General features: G+C 43.5%; 1 protein-coding gene across 1 annotated transcript in view; it reads left to right on the top strand.

The window, feature by feature from the left end:
• IGSF11 (immunoglobulin superfamily member 11) overlaps nt 1-14,188 on the top strand; it is a 210,082-nt gene that overhangs the window by 16,125 nt on the left and 179,769 nt on the right. The gene's annotated exons all lie outside the window — the stretch shown is intronic.

Genomic DNA, 14,188 nt, shown 5'->3' with positions numbered 1-14,188 from the left:
AATTTGCATGTTGGCAAAGTTGTGTAAGTTTTCCTGGATCTTCCCAGGAGATCATATCCTGAAATGTGTTTTCCAGCTTGTTTCCATTCTCCCTGTCTCCTTCTGCTACTCCAATCAATTGTAGGTTTGGTCATTTTATGAAGTCCCACATTTCTTGGAGGCTTTGTTCATTCCTTTTCATTCTTTTTTTTGTTCTTGTCTGCATGTCTTATTTCAATAAAGTGGACTTCAAACTCTGATATCCTTTCTTCCACTTGGTTGATTCAGCTGTTGATACTTGTATATTCTTAACGAAATTCTTGTGCTGTGTTTTTCAGCTCCATCAGGTAATTTATGTTCCTCTCTCAACTGGTTATTCTAGTTAGCAATTCCTCTAACTTTTTATCAAGGTTCTTGGCTTCTTTGCATTGGGTTAGAACATACTTCTTTAACTCATCATAGTTTTTTACTACCCATCTTCCCAGGCCTACTTCTGTCAATTCCTTCATCTGATCCTCCATCTAGTTCTGTGCCCTTGATGGAGAGACACTGCAATCATTCAGAGGAGAAGAGGCACTCTGACCTTTTGGGTTTTTAGCATTTTTTCATTGATTCTTATCTTCATGAGTTTGTCTAGTTTTGGACTTTGAGGCTGCTGACCCTTGGATGGGGTTTTTGTAGATGCCTTTTTGTTGTTGTTTTTGTTGTTGATTCTGTTGTTGTCACTTTCTGCTTGTTTTCCTTTCAATAGTCAGATCCCTCTTCTTTAGGGCTGCTGCAGTTTGCTGGGGATTCGCTTCAGGCCTTATCTGATTTGCTCCCGTGCCTGGAGATGTCATTCAAGGAGGCTGGAGAGCAGCCAACATTGGTACCTCCTCCTTCTTCTGGGACCTCTGACCTCAAGGGGCACCAACCTGATGCCAGTAGGATCGTTCCTATATAGAGTGTCTGACAACCCCTGTTGAAGTGCCTCACCCAGTTGGGTGGTACAGGGAGCAGGACCCGTTTAATGAAGCACTTTGTCCCTTGGTGGAGAGGGTGTGTTTTGCGGGGAAACACACTTGTCTGGGCTGCCTGGATTCCTCAGAACCACCAGGAGGATCAGCTAAGTTTGCTGGTCTGCAGAGACTGCAGCCACCCCTCCCCTTAGGGGCTCAGGCCCAGGGAGATCTGAACTCTGTCCCTGAGCCTCTGGCTGGAGTTATGGGAGATCCTGCAGGGAAGCCTCACCCACTGAGGAAGGATGGGTCAGGGTTAGACTGAAGAGGCACCCTGGCTGCTGACTGCCATAGCCAGTGTATTCGGCTGTGGGGACAAGTCTTGGGACCAAGCTGTCCAGCCCTCTGGCTCCAGCAGCGGAAAAGCACAGCCTGGAGCTATAGAAATGGGTGTAACCCTTCTCCCACCTAGGGAGCTTAGCATGTTAGGCAGTTGTGAGTCCCAGTGCTGGCTGCTGCTCCTCCCTCAAGGAGCTCAAACAGCTTAGACAGGAGGCAGCAGCAGCTGGTGCTGGTCGCCTCTCCCCGAGGAGTTTGGTAGGCTTAAGCAGATTCCAGCTGAAAGACTGTAAGAATCCATATGTTCCAGGACTGGGACGCTAGGCCCCGGTGGCATGGGTTCACAAGCGGGGTCTTCTGATCTGTGGGTTGCACGGTTTCCCCAGCTGGGTAGCATGCTCACTCACTGCCTCCCTTGGCTGGGGAGAGGTGGTTCCCCCTCCCCATGTGTGGCTCTCAGGTGGGCTGCAGCACCACACTGCTCTCTCTTCTCTCCATGGGTCATGCCAGCCTTCTACTCAGTTTTTATGAGAGAACCTGGATACCTTGGTTGCCAGTGAAGGATTCACATATCTATTATGTTTTTTTTTTTTTTTTTTTTTTGATGGGAGCAGTAAAGTCCTCTGAGCTGGCCGCACCATGGTCAGGCCATCATGACATTCCCCTGCCCTTGTGATAATGTACTTTGTGATATTCCTATCCTTGTGAATGTACTTTGTAACATTCCTCCCTGTCCTTGTGACAATACACCCTCCCCGCCCTTGTGAATGTATTTTGTTAACATTCCTCCCCGCCCTTGTGAATATACTTTGTAAAATCCATCCCCTGCCCGCAAAAAATTGCTCCTGACTCCACTGCCTATCCCAAACCTATAAGAACCAATGATAATCCCACCACCCTTTGCAGACCCCTTTCTCAGACTCAGCTCACTTGCACCCAAGTGAATAAACAGCCTTGTGGCTCACACTGAGCCTGCTCAGTTGGTCTCTTATATGGACGCGTGTAACAGGAGCCTCCAAATGCAGCTGCTTCTAGTTGGTCATCTTGGCACTGCCGGCTCCTTCAGATGACTTTTTATTGCTCATTAACATTCTTTTATTTCTGAATGAAGTGGTACCTCCTTTAGAATTTCTTGTAGAACCGGTCTGGTATTGATGAAGTCCTTAAGCTTTTGTTTGTCGGGGAAAGTCTTTATTTTTTCTTCATGTTTGAAAGATATTTTTGCCAGATATACTATTCTAGGGTAAAAGTTTTTTTCCTTTGGCATTTTAAATTTGTGTCACTTTCTGCAGGCTTGTAAAATTTCCACTGAAAAGTCTGCTGCCAGATGTATTGAGCTCCATTGTATGTTATTTGTTTCTTTTCTCTTGCTGCTTTTAGGATCCTTTATCCTTGACCTTTGGGAGTTTGATTACTATTTAGTACCTCCTTGAGGTAGTCTTGTTTGCTTGGTGTTTTATAATCTTCTTGTACTCAGATATTGATATCTTTCCCTAGGTTTAGGAACTTCTCTGTTATTATCCCTTTGAGTGAACTTTCTACACCTATCTCTTTCTCTAGCTCCTCTTTAAGGCCAATAACTCTTAGATTTACCCGTTTGAAACCATTTTCTAGATCCTGTAGGTATGCTTCATTATTTTTTATTCTTTTTTCTTTCGTCTCTTCTGACTGTATATTTTCAAACAGTCTGTCTTCAAGCTTACTAATTCTTTCTTCTGCTTAATTTATTCTGCCCATGACTATGTTGGTCAGGCTGGTCTTGAACTCCAAGGTTAGGAGTTTGAGACCAGCCTGACCAACATGGTGAAACCCCGTCTCTACTGAAAACATGAAAATTAGCGAGGCGTGGTGGCAGGCACCTGTAATCCCAGCTACTTGGGAGGCTGAGGCATGAAAATCGCTTGAACCTGGGAGCTGGAGGTTGCAGTGAGCTGAGATCGTGTCATTGCACTCCAGATTGGGTGATGGGAAACTCTATCTCAAAAAAAAAAAAAAGAAAAAAAAAAGACCCTGATGTGTTTCTTAATATTTCAGTTTCATTTTCAGCTCAAGAATTTATGCTTATTTTAATTATTTCAATCTCTTTGTTAAATTTATGTGATAGAATTCTGAATTCCTTCTCTATCTCTGTGATAGAATTCTGAATTCCTTCAAAGAAATCTTGAATTTCTTTGAGTTTCCTCAACACAGTTATTTTGAATTCTGTCTGAATAGTTACATATCTGTTTCTCCAGGATTGGTCCCTGGTGCCTTATTTAGCTTGTTTGTTGAGGTCATGTTTTCCTGGATGGTGCTGACGCTTGTAGATGTTCATTGGCGTCTGGGCAGAAGGCTTAGGTATTTATTGCAGTCTTCACAGTCTGGGCTTATTTGTACCCATCCTTTTTAGAAAAGATTTCCCTGTAATCAAAAGGACTTGGGTATTGTGACCTAAGCCTTATCTACATTAGGGGGCCCCTTGAGCTCAGTAACATTGTGGTTCTTGTAGACTCATAGCGGTGCTACCTTGGCAGTCTTGGATAACATCCAGATGGATTCTCTGGATTACCAGAGAATCTTGTTCTCTTCTCTTACTTTCTCCAGAACAAACGGTCTCTCTCTGTCTCTCTCTCTCTCTCTGTACTGAATTTCCTGGAGCTGGGAGTGGGATGACAGAAGCACCTCTGTGGCCACCACCACTAGGACTGCTGCAGTGGGTAATACTTGAAGCCAGTACAGCACTGGATCTTGCCCAAGGCTTGCTGTAATCACTCCCTCGCTACTGCTTATGTTTGCTCAAGACCCTAGGGCTGTACAATCAGCAGGTGGCAAGTGGCAAAGCTAGTCAAGCTTCAGTTCTTGTTCTCAGGTCAATGAGTTACTTCAGGTGCCAGGTGGGTCCAAAGATGTTGTCCAGGAACCAGGGACTGGAGTAAAAAACCTTAGAAATCTACTTGGTGTTCTCTTGTATTGCTGTTGAGCTGGCACTCAAACAACAAGTCATAGTCCTTCCCATTCTTCCCTCCTCTTTACCCAGGCAAAGGAACCTGACCCTGTGGCCACTACCACCACAGGCCCAGGGAGAGTACTGCCAGACATCCACCAATGTTCACTTAAGGTGCATGGGCTCTTAAGGAAGCTTGTGGTGAATGGCCCAGGCTGGGACTCACTCTTCAGAGTAGTGGGCTTCCCTCTAGCCCAGCATGGGTTTAGAAATGCTATCCAAGAACCAAGGCCTGGAATCAGGATTCTTAAGAGCCCAAGTGATACTCTACCCCATTGTGGCTGAGCTGGTACCTAAGATGCAAGCCAAAGTCCCCTTTAGTTTTCCCTCTGCTTTTCTCAAGGAGATGGAGCCTCTCACCATAGCCACCACAGCTAGGAATATACTGTGTCTCGCCCGAAGCCAGCATAGTTGAGAGTCCCCCCAGAACTCACAGAATACTACCTCAGTATCACTACTGGTTATTCAGTTCCCAAGGGCTCCTTAGTCAGGTGATGGGACCTTCAAGGCAGTGGGTTCACTTCTGGTTTAGGGTATGTCTAGAAATATCTGGGAGCTAGGGCCTCATGACTGCCCAGTGCCCCATCCTAGTGTCTGAGCTGGTACCCAAAATGCAAGACGAAGTTCGCTCTTCTCCCAAGATGAAGGATGGAGTTTCTTTTGGAGCTGTGAGCTGTACAGCCTGCAGTTGGGTGAGGGGTAGTATATGCATTCCCTTAGCTGCCCTGGCTGATATCTCAGTAGGTCATGTGTTCCCCAGTCCACTGGCTCTGAGCCCAGCTTAGCACTAGGACTCACCTAGGAGTTGCAGTCCTTGTGGCCTAGACTTCCTTTCAAGTTTATTTAGGGTCCCAGTGCATTTCAGCCCACAGTGGCAAGACTTTCTAGAACTTAAGTTTTTTTTGGGATGGGCAATTTCCCTCTGGCTGGGGCCAGTCCAAATGCTTTCTTTGTGGGCAGGCATCAGCTATATACAGTTGGGTTCTGCTTTCTTCTGTGAGAGGGCAGCACTGGGTTCAATGCAAAGTCCCAAAATCGCTGTGTTCTCTCTACATAAGTGCACCAATTTTCCATGCCATGCAGCCACTTTCAGGGGTTTGGGAAGAGGTAACATCAGCAATTCAAGACAGTCTTTCCTGCCCTTTTCAGTGCCTCTTTCAGCAATATGAAATTAAAATCAGGTACCATGTGAGTGCTTACTTGATTTTTAGTTTTTATGAAGGTACTTTTTTGTGTAGATACTTGTTAAATTTGTTGTTCCTACATGAGGAACAGTTAGTGCAACCATTTACTCCATCATCTTGCTTCACCTCTCTTCTTCATTTTTAAATGAGAGATTCTCTGTACAGAATTCTTAGTTGACTGTCATTTTCTTTTAACACTTTGAAGATCTTATATCACTGTCTTCTGGCCTCCATGGTTTCTTATAAGAAGTCAGCTATTAATCTTGTTGAGGATCCCTTGTGCATGGTAAGTTGTTTTTCTCTTGCCACCTTCAGGTTTCTCTCTTTGTGTCTGACTTGGTTCCATTTGACTAGCATATGTCTAGGTGGGAATCTCTGAGTTTATTCTAGTTGGAGTTCATTGAGCTTTTTGGATTTATAGACTGATTTATCTTTATCAATTCAGAGGTTTTAGTCACAAATTTTCTTTCAGTCCCATTCTCTTTTTCCTCTTTTCTTGGACCTTTATTATGCATATGCGGTTTACTTGGTGGTTTCTTGTATATCGCTGAGGCTCTACTCCCCTTCTTTTCATTCTCTTTTCTTTCTTCTCCTCAGACTGAATGATTTCAGTTGACCTATCTTTAAATTTGATAATTCTTCTGCCTGCTCAAATCAGCTATTAAAACACTATAATAAATTTTTCATTTTAGTTATTGTACTTCTCAACTGCAGAATTTTCATTTGGCTCCTGTTAGTAATTTTTATCTCATTATTCCTATCCTTTATTTGTTGAGACACTCTCCTGGCTTCCTTTAGCTCTTTACTCATGGTTCCTTTACCTCTTTGGACACATTAATAGTAGCTAATTTAACATCCTTTTCTACTAAATCCAAAATGGTCCCCTCATGGATCTTTTCTATTAGTTGCTTTTTTCAATGTACATGTGGTAGTAGTTTCCTGTTTGTTTTTGTAAGTATCATAATTTTTTGTTGAAATCTGGACATCTTAGAAAATATATTTTAACAACTCTGATATCAGATTCTTCTACCCCCTAAGATTTGTCATTATTGCCATTTTGGCTGTGGTTTCTCTTGTTGTTGCTTATTTGTTTCTGTTTGATTTTTATAGGTCATGACAATACAGGAGTTCTTAAGATATTAGTTTTAGGCAATTAGAAAGGGTAAAAGAGTTCTCAGTAGAATTTTCGTTTAATAAAAAGCAGCCCCAAACCATTTCTTCTCTAACGGAAATCAGCCTGAAGAGTAAGTCATAGATATGTAAATTGGGAGCTTTTATATGTAAGTTCTGTCAGCTGTACCTGGAAGCCAGGTACATTGAACATGGCATCTCTGCCCTCTTTTCCTTGTCACCATTTGTGCTGGTGTCTTGGCAACCTCCAGGTAAAACCACAGGTACAGCTATCATGGCAACCCACCAGGTAGAAGTCACATTTGCATAATAAAAGGTTAGGGGGGGAGGCCAGTCTTTTCACGGGCTGTGTAAATGGCACACCTGGTCAAACTGATCCCCTGATCCCTATGTAAATCAATTACCACCTCCTTAAGCCTCTGTACAAAATTGATTGCATTCCACTGCAAACCAGAGACCTTTTCTTGGGAGACTTGCTTTCTCAGTATGAGGAGACTTTTTTCTCTGTCTTCTTTTTTGCCTATTAAACCTTCCACTCCTAAACCCACTCCTCATGTTTGTCTGTGTTATAAGTTCTTTCTCAGCCAAGACAAAGAACCAGGGTATATACCCCAGACAAAGAAGCCAGTTTACTGATTCCTTGCCGTGTTTTAGTGTATAGCCACAATTCTTTGCTGCTTTTATTTTTTTAAGTTAGTGCTTTTGTTTTTAAGCCCTGGCTTTCTAGGGATCACTCTTGGATTAGTATAATTTAGTGGCTAACTGATAGGTGGTTAGATTTTCTTAAATGTTTTGACAGTAGTCTTTCATGTGTTGCCAAAGGGTTCTGTGTGAGATATCATGCCTCCAGCCTTCAGGCACTTTAAGACTGCTTTATTCCCTGCTTGGACAGGACCTCAGTGACTTGTTTTTCTATGACCACCAGAGCGAGCACAAAAGAACCAGCGAGTAGGCAAAGGTCAGGAGCAAAACTGCAAGTTTATTTTGGTAACCTAAGGTGTGGGGGAGAAGTCTGTCGGCCTCCAGCAAAGAAGGCCGCAGAGTCCCCCCCCCAGCTCTCGGACTGAGTTCCAACAGTCCCGACAGCGGTGGGAAGCTGGGAAGTCCGCGTGGCTCAATGGCCGAGAGCGGCTTTTCTAGGAGTGGGAGGGCAATAGGTGGGGCACGGGCGTGTCAGGGGCGTTCTGCAGGTGCGACCAGGTAAATCTTGGTCTCTTCGGATTGACAAAATGTTTTGGACAAAACATTGACTATGTTCTGGGGATGGCTCTTTTAATGGATTCCAAAAGCAGTCAAAGATGCTGGCTTTTGGCCTCTGCCAGTGAGCTGGAGAGGGAGGAGTCATGGGAATAGACCCAAGTTTAAAATATCACAGACAACCCTGATATTGTTTGGTTGTGTCCCCACCCAAATCTCATCTTGAATTCCCATGCGTTGTGGGAGGGACCTGCTAGGAGGTAATTGAATCATGGGGGCAGGTCTTTCCTTTGCTGTTTTTGTGATAGTGAATAAGTCTCAGGAGATTTGATGATTTTAAAAAGAGGTGTTTCCCTGCACAAGCTCTCTTTAACTGCTGCCATCCATGTAAGACGTGACTTGCTCCTCCTTCCCTTCCTCCATGATTGTGAAGCTTCCCTGGCCATGTGGAAGTTTAAGTCCATTAAACTCTTTTTCCTGTGTAAATTACCCAGTCTCAGGTATGTGTTTATCAGCAGCAGGAAAATGGACTAATACAGTAAATTGGTACCAGGAATGAGGTACTGCTGAAAAGATACCCAAAAATGTGAAAGCGACTTTGGAACTGGGTAACAGGCAGAGGTTGGAAGAGTTTGGAGGGCTCAGAAGAAGACAGGAAAATTTGAGAAGGTTTGGAATCTTTTAGAGACTTGTTGAATGGCTTTGACCAAAATGCTGATAATGATATGGACAATGAAATCCAGGCTGAGGCAGCGTCAGCTGGAGATGAGGAACTTGTTGGGAACTGGAGCAAAAGTGATTCTTGCTATGTTTTAGCAGAGACTGGTGGCATTTTGCCCCTCTCCTAGAGATTTTTGGACCTTTAAACTTGGGAGAGATGATTTAGGGGTATCTGGCAGAAGTTTCTAAGCAGCAAAGCAGTCAAGAGATGACTTGGGTGCTGTCAGTCATTCAATTTTAAAAGAGAAACAGGGCATAAAAGTTTGGAAAATTTGCAGCCTGACAATGTGGTAGAAAATAAAATCCTATTTTCTGAGCAGAAATTCAAACTGGCAGCAGAAATTTGCATAAGTAATGAGGAGCTGAATGTTAATCATTCAAACAATGGAGAAAGTGTCTTCAGGGCATGTCAGAGACTTTTGTGGCAGTCCCTCCCATCACAGGTGCAGAGGCCTAGGAAGAAAAAATGGTTTTGTGGGCTGAGCCCAAGGTTCCTGTGCTGTGTGCAGCCTAGGGACTTGGTGCCTTGCATCCCAGCCACTCCAGCTGTGGCTGAAAGGGACCAAAGTAGAGCTTAGGCCGTGGCTTCAGAGGGTGCAAGCCCCAAGCCTTGGCAACTTCCATGTGATGTTGAGCCTGTGAGTGCACAGAAGTCAAGAATTAGGGTTTGAGAATCTCCACCTAGATTTCAGAGGATGTATGGAAATGCCTGGAAGTCCAGGAAGCAGTTTGCTGCAGGGATGGGGCCCTCATGGAGAACCTCTGCTAGGGCAATGCAGAAGGGAAATGTGGGATCAGACCTCCATACAGAGTCCCTACTAGGGCACTGCCTGGTGGAGCTGTGAGAAGAGGGCCACCTTCCTCCAGACCCCAGAATGGTAGATCCACCAACAGTTTGCATTGTGCACCTGGAAAAGCCACAGACATTAAATGCCAGCCTGTGAAAGCAACCTGGAAGGAGGTTATACCCTGGAAAGCCACAAGGGCAGAGCTGTCCAAGACCATGGGAACCCACCTCTTGCATCAGCATGACCCAGATGTGAGACATGGAGTCATAGAAGATCATTTTGGAGTTTTAAGATTTGACTGCCCTGCTGGATTTTGGACTTTCATAGCGTCTATAGCCCCTTTGTTTTGGCCAATTTCTCCCATTTGGGATGGCAATATTTAACTAATTTCTGTACCCTCATTGTATCTAGGAAGTAACTAACTTGCCTTTTTGCAGGCTCATAGGTGGAAGGGACTTACCTTGTCTCAGATGAAACTTTGGACTGTGGACTTTGGGTTAATGCTGAAATGAGTTAAGACTTTGGGAGACTGTTCGGAAGGCATGATTGGTTTTGAAATGTCTGGACATGTGATTTTGGAGGTACCAGGGGCAGAATTATATACGTGTTGTGGGAGACACCTGGTAGGAGATAATTGAATCACGGGGGCAGGTCTTTCCTGTGCTGTTCTTGTGATAGGGAATAAGTCTCAGGAGATCTGATGATTTTAAAAAGAGGTGTTTCCCTGCACAAGCTCTCTTTGCCTGCTGCCATCCATGTAAGACATGAGTTGCTCCTCCTTGCCTTCATTCATTATTGTGAGGCATCCCCAGCCACATGGAACTGTAAGTCCATTAAACCCCTTTTCCTGTATAAATTACCTAGTTGCGGAGTATGTCTTTATCAGCATGATGAAAACAGGCTAATACAACCCCCTCCCCCATCTTACCAAGATTCAGTAGTTTTTTTTTTTTTTATAGATAACTTCCAGTTTATTTTTTGACCTCCATGTGTAATCACCTGAGGGATTCTTCCTGCCCATTGCATAAAGAGAGACCATGAAATTGTAGCAGAGAGTTTAATAGACATGAGGCTGGACATGTTATGTGGGAGATGAAGTTTGTACTCAAATCATCTCATTCAAAGCTCATATGTTAGGGGTTTTTCAAGGGCAGTTTGGGAAAAGGGATTGGGGTGGCTAAGTACCAGGTGCTTGCCGCCGATTGGTTGGGGCAGAGATGAAATCATGGGGGTTGAAGCTTTCCTCCTGCAGGCCAAATAACTTCTGGGTGGGGCTACAGGAGTGGGGCTGTTGGTCCAGGTAGAGCCATCAGGTCCAGGTGGAGACATGGATGTCAGATATGCAAAAAATTCTGGAAAGATATCTCAAAAGGTCAATCTACCATAGTGGTGTTATTTGCAGGAGTAATTGGTGGATTTGCATATCTTATAAGCTCTGGAATAATGTCTGCACTTTATCAGGACTCAGGCTCATCTCCTCCCTTCAGCCTGATGGCCTCCTATTAGCTTTACAAAAGCAGTTGAGTTTTGGGCAATGTCTAGTATCATTGAAACTGTAGCCTAAATGTCTTCCAAAATTAGCATGGCCCAATATCCCAGGAATAATTAAGGAAAGGCAAGATGGGGGTTAGCTTAGCTTCATTTACTGTAATAGTTTTTTCACTGATAAAACTTCTGCAAAGGTGATTTTTACATGTAGTGAGGAATTGGCTCATGTGATTATGAAGGTTGAGTAATATCATGATCTGCTGTTTGCAAGTTGGAGACCCAGGACATCCAGTGGTATAATTCTAGTCTGAGTTCAAAGGCCTGAGAACCAGGGGAGCCAGTGGTATAAATCCCAGTCCAAGAGCAAAAGACCAATATTTCATCTCAAGCAGGCAGGCAGGAAAAAAAGGGCAAATTCCTTCATCTTCTGCTTTTTTGTTTTGTTCAGGACCCCAATGGATTGCATGATACCCACCTGTATTGGGAAGGATAATTTACATTACTGAGTCCACCAATTCAAATGCTAATCTCATCTAGAAACACCCTTCCAGACACACCCAGAAATAATGTTTTATCTAAGCAGTCTGTTGTGCAATTAAGTTGACACACAAAATTTACCCTTACAGTTGTTTGGCTCATATTTTTATTGTTTAGAGGTAGAGTAAATTCACCAAGCCCCTCATTTTGCCATTTCAGAAGTAGGACCTTAATTATATAATCTTAAGACTTAAAATGTTTTCTGAAGTCTTTTGTGATAGCAAATAAAGTTTGGCACCACTTTTATAAATTTTCGAGGGAATCAGCAGACACCAAATGGCAAACCACTGATTTTTTTTATCACTTCATTTTAGAAGGTTATATAGATTGTACATTTATTAGTTAAGATTTCTCTACTTTTGGACATATGGGATTATATCAAATTAAAAAGCTTCACAGAAAAGGAAACAATCAACAAAGTGAAGAGACAACCCACAGAATGAAAGAAAATATTTGCAACTATTCACCTAACAAGAGATTAGTAACCAGATTATATAAGGGACCCAAATAACTCTATAGGAAAAAATCTGATAATGCAGTTAAAAATGGGCAAAAGATCTGAATAGACATTTCTCAAAAGAAGACATACAAATGGCAAACAGGTATATGAAAAGTGCTCAACATAATTAATCAGCAGATAAATGCAAATCAAAACTACAATGAGATATCATCTCACCTCAGTTAAAATGGCTTTTATCCAAAAGACAGGCAATTAACAAATGCTACCAAGGATTTGAAGAAAAGGGAACCCTTGTACATTGTTGGTGGGACTGTAAATTAGTACAACCACTATGGAGAAAGGTTTGGAGGTTCTTCAAAAAACTAAAAATAGACCTACCTTATAATCCAGTAATTGCACTGCTAGGTATATTCTCCAAAGCAAGGAAATCCAATGTATCAAAGAGATAGTGGCACTTTCAAGTTTATTGCAGCACTATTTACAGTAGCCAATATTTGGAAGCAACCTGAGTGATATAGTTTGGATTTGTGTCCTCACCCAAATCTCATATCCAACTGTAATCCCCAGTGTTCAAGGAGGGGCCTGGTGGAGATGACTGAATCATGGGGATGGGCATCTCCCTTACTGTTCTTGTGACAGTGAGCGAGATCTGGTTGTTTTAAAGTGTGTAGCATCTCCCCCTTTACTCTCTTCCTCCTGTTCCAGCCATGTAGGACATGTCTGCTTCCCCCTTTGCCTTCCATCATGATTGTAAGTTTCCTGAGGCCTCCCCAACCATATTTCCTGTACAGCCTATGGAACTGTGAGACAATTAAACCTCTTTATAAATTACCCAGTGTTAGGTAGTTCTTGATAGCAATGCAAGAATGAACTAATACAGAAAATTGGTACCTAAGAGTGGGGCATTGCTATAAAGACATCTGAAAATGTGGAAGCAACTTTGAAACTGGGTAACAGGCAAAAGTTAGAACATTTGGGAGGGCTCAGAAAAAGACAGGAAGATGAGGGAAAGTTTGGAACTTCCTAGAGACTTGGTAGACTATTGTAACCAAAATGCTGATAGTGATAAGGACAAGGAAGTCCAGGCTGAGGTGGTCTCAGAAGGAAATGAGGAACTTATTGGGAACTGTAGCAAAGATCACTTTTGTTATGTGTTATCAAACAGGTTGGAGGCATTGTGCCCCTGCTCTAGAGATCTGCGGAACTTTGAACTTGGAAGTGATGATTTAGGGCTTCTGACAGAAGAAATTTCTAAGTGACAAAATGTTCAAGAGTAACCTGACTACTTCTAGCAGCCTATGCTTATATTTGTAAGCAAAGAAATGATGTGGAACTTGTATTTAAAAGGGAAGCAGAGTATAAAAGTTTGGAAAATTTGCAGCTTGGTCATGTGGCAAAAAGGAAAAACCCATTTTCTGGGGAGGAATTCAAGCTGGCTGCAGAAATTTGCATAAGTAAGGAGGAGCCAAATGTCAGTAGCCAAGACAATGGGGAAAATGCCTTGAAGGCATTTCAGATACCTTTGCAGTAGCCCCTCCCATCACAGGCCTGGAGGCATAGGTTTCATGGGCCATGGGCTGGGCCCAGGGCCCTGCTGCCCTGCACAACACTGGGACACTGCTCCTTACATCCTAGCTGTTCCAGCTCCAGCTGTAGCTAAAAGGGCCCCAGATATATCTCAGGTCACTGCTTCAAAGGATGCAAGCTGTAAACCTTGGTGGTTTCCACATGGTGTTAAGCCTGTAGGTGTGCAGAGGGTAGGAGTTGAGGCTTGGGAACCTCTGCTTAGACTTCAGAGGATGTATGGAAATGCCTGTATATCCAGGCAGAAGTCTGCTGCAGGGGCAGAGCCCTCATAGAGAACCTCTACTAGGGCAGTGCAGAGGGGAAATGTGGGGTTCGAGACCCCACACAGAGTCCCCACTGGGGCACTGCCAGTGGAGCTGTGAGAAGAGGGTCACCATCCTCCACACCCCAGAATGATAGATCCATTGACAGCTTGCACCATGTGCCTGGAAAAGCCGCAGGCACTCAACCCCAGCCTCTGAAAGCAGCCATGGGGGCTGTACCTTGCAGAACCACAGGGGCAGAGCTGCCCGAGGCCTTGGGAGCCCACCTCTTGCATCAATGTGGCCTGGATGTGAGATATGGAGTCAAAAGAGGTTATTTTGAAGCTTTAAAGCTTTAAGATTTAATGACTGTCATCCTGGGTTTTGGACTTGCATGGGGCCTGTATGCCTTTATTTGGCCAATCTCTTCCTTTTGGAACAGGAGTATTTTTCCAATGCCTATATCCTCACTGTATCTTGTAAATAACTAACTAGTTTTGAGTTAGGGATTTGCCTTGTCTCAGATGAGACTTTGGAGTGTGGGCTTCTGAGTTAATGCAGGAATGAGTTAAGATTTTGGAGGACTGTTGTGAAGGCATAATTATATTTTGAAAT

This window comes from Piliocolobus tephrosceles, chromosome 2 (genome assembly GCF_002776525.5).
Source record: "Piliocolobus tephrosceles isolate RC106 chromosome 2, ASM277652v3, whole genome shotgun sequence".
NCBI classification, from domain to species: Eukaryota; Metazoa; Chordata; class Mammalia; order Primates; family Cercopithecidae; genus Piliocolobus; species Piliocolobus tephrosceles.
This window is presented reverse-complemented; position numbering and strand designations above follow the sequence as displayed.